The sequence below is a fragment of the Elaeis guineensis genome, chromosome 13 (genome assembly GCF_000442705.2).
Source record: "Elaeis guineensis isolate ETL-2024a chromosome 13, EG11, whole genome shotgun sequence".
In the NCBI taxonomy this organism is placed as follows: domain Eukaryota; kingdom Viridiplantae; phylum Streptophyta; class Magnoliopsida; order Arecales; family Arecaceae; genus Elaeis; species Elaeis guineensis.
In genome coordinates this window covers 46,205,298-46,210,025 of record NC_026005.2, presented here as the reverse complement: position 1 = coordinate 46,210,025, position 4,728 = coordinate 46,205,298, and positions in this window count along the sequence as shown.

The following is a 4,728-nucleotide window of genomic DNA, read 5'->3' as shown; positions in this document are numbered from 1 at the left end:
AATTTTTGGGTTGCCTCCTAGAAGCGCTAAGTTTAATGTCTTCAGCCAGACAAAATATTTCAAGCAATTTAATCATGATAAATTGGCTCATAAAGAACCATGGCTTCATCAATAGATTCTTTGGGTAGTTCCAAGAATGGTTTCAATCTTTGACCATTAACTTTAAACACAGCACCATTACTTGGATTTTCAATTTCTATAGCTCCATATGGGAAGACTTCTTTAACTAAGAAAGGTCCTGTCCATCTAGACCTAAGCTTTTCAGGAAATAAGTATAATCTAGAATTATATAAAAAAACTTTTTATCCAGGAGTAAATGATTTTCTCATAATTGCCTGATCATGAAATACTTTGGTTCGCTCCTTGTACACCTTAGCATTCTCGTAAGCTTCATTTCTAGTTCTTCTAATTCATTAATTTGAAGCTTTCTATGGTTTCCAGCTATGTCCAAATCCATATTTAAATTTTTAATAGCCCACATGGCTTTATGCTCTAGCTCAACAGGCAAGTGACAAGGTTTTCTAAACACAATCCTATAGAGAGACATTGCTAAATTGGTCTTGAAGGTGGTTTGATATGCCCATAGTGCATCAACTAATTTCAAGGACCAATCTTTTCTATTGGTATTAACGGTTTTCTTCAAGATTTGTTTGATCTGTTTGTTGGACTCCTCTACTTGTCCACTAGTCTGAGGGTGATAAGGTGTGGCCAACTTGTGAGTGACATTATATTTTTTTATTAATTGGGCAAAGAGTCAGTTGCAAAAATGTGTCCCCGATCACTAATAATTGCTTTAGGAATGCCGAAGCGGGAGAGAATATTTTCTTTTAAAATTTTATGACCACTTTGCTATCAGTAGATTTACAGGAAAGAACTTCTACCCACTTCGAGACATAGTCGATAGCTACTAAAATGTATTCATTTCCAAATGAGTTTGGAAATGGGCCTATAAAATCGATCCCCCACACATCAAAAATTTCAACCACCAAGATTGGATTGAGAGGCATCATATTTCTCTTGGTGATTCACCCCATTGTTGGCATCGAGCACAACTTCTACAGTACTCGTATGCATCCTTAAATAGATTGGGCCAATAAAATCCACATTGAAGGACTTTAGCAGTTGTTTTCTTGGACGCAAAGTGACCACCACATGCTTGGTCATGACAAAATGATAAAATACTTCTAACCTCATTGTCCAGGACACACTTCTAATTATTTGATCAGGACATTGCTTAAAGAGGTATGGATCATCCCAAATGAAATACTTTACTTGGGCAAAGAATTTGTGTCTGTCTTGAGTAGTCCAATGAGAAGAAACTTTATCAATGGCTAAATAGTTGACAATATCAGCATACCATGGTTCAGTGGACACAGACATGAGCTATTCATCAGAAAAAAATTCATTGATAGGTGATTCACTAGATGGTGTGACTATGATTCGGGATAAGTGATCCGCTACTGTATTTTTCGTATCTTTTTTTATCTCTGATTTCTAAGTCAAATTCTTGAAGGAGTAAGATCCATCGTATCAAGCGTGCCTTGGCATCTTTCTTTGCTAGGAGATGTCTAATGGCTGAGTGATCAGTATAGACAATGGTGTGAGACCCAACCAAAAAGACCTAAATTTTTTTAGGGCAAAGACAACGGCCAGGAACTCTTTTTCAGTGGTAGTGTAATTAAGCGCGCATCATTTAAGGTTTTGCTCACATAGTAAATAACTCTAGGAGCTTATTAATTCTTTGACCTAAAACTGCACCCACAGTATGATCAGACACATCACACATCAGTTCAAAAGGTTCAGATCAGACAAGGGGTGAATGATAGGAGCTGAAATGAGTGCCTTTTTAAGGAATTCAAAAGACTCTAGGCATTCATGAGTGAACTCAAATTTGATTCTTTTGTTAAGAGATTAGTTAATGGGCGACCATTTTGCTAAAATTGACAATGATCTTCTATAAATTCAGCATGTCCTAGAAATGAATGGATTTCTTTGACAGATTTGGGTGGTGGAAGACTTGCAATAAGATCTACTTTGGCCTTGTCACTTCAATTCTTTTTTTTCGAAACTACTGGCCAAGAACTATCCCTTCTCTAACCATGAATTGGCACTTTTCCCAGTTAAGAACTAAGTGCTTCTCCTTACATCTTTCTAAAACTAATCTCAGATGATCTAAGCATTTAGAGAAAGTCAGACCAAGATAGAAAAGTCATCCATAAAAATTTTCAAAAATCGTTCAACCATATTCGAAAAAATACTGATCATGCATCTCTGAAATGTTGCCGGTGCATTACATAATCCAAAGGACATACGCCTATAAGCAAAGGTTCCAAATGGACAAGTGAATGTAGTCTTTTTCTGATCTTCGGGGGCTATAGGGATCTGATTATAGTCGGAATATCCATCAAGAAAATAGTAGAACTCTTGTCCGACTAATTTTTCTACCATTTGATCAATAAACGACAATTGAAAAATGATCTTTTCTTGTTGCAGCATTCAATTTTCTATAGTCTATACAGACCCTCCACCCCATTTGTATCTTAGTTGGAATAAGTTCGTTTGCTTCATTCTGGACCACTGTTACCCCAGACTTTTTAGGTACCATTTGTACAGGACTTACCCACGAGCTATCAGAGATGGATAGATGATTCCATTATCAAGTAACTTTAGAATTTCTTTTTGACTACATCCTTCATAGTGGGTTAAGTCTTCTCTGAGCATCTCTAGTTGGTTTGGCTTCTTCCTCTAGGTGAATCCTGTGTTGAACTATGGAAGGGCTTATTCCCTTAATATCAGCCATGTCCAGCCTATTGCTTCATGATTCTTTTTCAAAATTTCTAGCAACTCCTCTTCTTATTCAGAATTTAGGTCAGATGTGATAATTACAGGCAAAGTTTCTTCTAGACCTAAATATGCATATTAAGGTGTTTGGAGAGGAATTTCAATTCTAATTTGGTTTCCTTCTCTATTGATGGTTTGGATGATAGACTAATTATTTTTGTGATTGGTTCAATGGAAGGCTCTTGTCTCTGGCTATTCCTATTATCTATAAGAATTTTATTGATTTCTTCAGATTCATTTGATTGGCCAGAAACTAGACTCGAAATCGACTTCTTCATCTAATGTCAATGGATTCATAAATTTTCTCGTGAATTTACATCAGCATGCTGGGAGGATTCTTGTTCTAGGTTGAATATATTTAGCTCAATTGTCATATTTCAAAAGATAGCTTCATAAGTCCATTCCGACAGTTAATTTCAGCATTTGCAGTAGCTAAGAATGGTCTTCCTAAAATAACTGGGATATGACCCTTGGGGTTTGCAACTGGTTCGTCTCTAAAATGATAAAATCTATAGGGAAGATAAAATTATCAATCTTGATTAAAACATCTTCTACCATTCCTTTAGGGATCTTAAGAGATCTATCTGCTAATTGTAATGTGATTTTTGTCGGTAGAAGTTTTTCCAATCCTAATTGCTTATAAACTGAAAATGAAAGAATATTTACACTAGCTCCTAAATCCAGCAAGGCCTTCTCAATATGGGTTTCTCCAATATCACATGAAATTATTGGAATCCTGGATCCTTATATTTTATTGGCACATGACTAGATAAGTATGAGCTCACACTTGCTGCCAAAAATGCTCTCTTAGGTACATTGGTGGCTCTTTTCTTGGTACAAAGGTCTTTTAGAAATTTAGCATAGGTTGGAACTTGTTTAATCATGTCTAAAAGAGGATATTTACTTGGACTTGCTTAAACACTTCTAAAATTTTATCCAAATATTTGATTTTTTATTGGGTCTTAGTCGATTTGGAAAAGGAGCTTTAGGAATTTTGGATTTTGGGCTTGGTGTACTATCAATTTCAGGAGCTTGAGTTTGTAAGGTAGATTTTTCATAAGGTGACTCAATTAAATTTTCTCTATCATCAGATGTACCTACCTTATTGTCATTTTTTAGATCTTAAGGTGTGAATAGCATTCACATGACTGACTTGGTTCCCTTGTTGGGGTCGTGGACCATTTTGTTTCTCGGGTTAGGTTCAGGTTGGCTTGGTAGCTTACCTCGTTCTCGCTCGCTCATAGCAGAAGCTAGCTGACCTACTTGCATTTTCAAACGGCAATGGCTTGGGAGTTAGTGTTTATGAGTTGACCCATGGTTTGCATGAAATTGCTCATGTGGCATTGGTGTCAGTATTGGATTTGGCCAGGACTTCTAAACTTTTCTCTAGAGAATTAAGTTTCTTTTCATTATTATTAAAGCCTGGTGGATTGTTTATCAGGGTTAGGCCTTGGATTTTGCTGGCTGTAGCTAGGACCATCTACATTTGGTTTTGTGACAAAAAAAGTTTGGATGATTCCTCCAACCTGGGTTATGTGGGTGCATAGGGATTGTTCACTGGTTTCTGGTATGTGGCATTTACCTGTGCACATCATTTTCTATTGGATTCATCAGGAAGGACATTCCTCAAGGATATGATCGGGTGCACTACATGCATTGCATATGGGTGCAGAAACTTGGTTCACACTGGCTGGTCTTTGTAGCTCTAAGGCCTCTAACCTACGTGTTAATGTTGCTATTTTGGCCTCTGCAGCTGAGAAGTTTGAATTTGATGCATTCCTCTTGAAGGTGTTGGTTTCTCAGGTTCCCTAGTTTTCCATTTAAATTTTCTAGCTAGGTCTTCTAGAAATTGCCAGCTTCGTGGGTTCTTTGTACATGAATTGACCT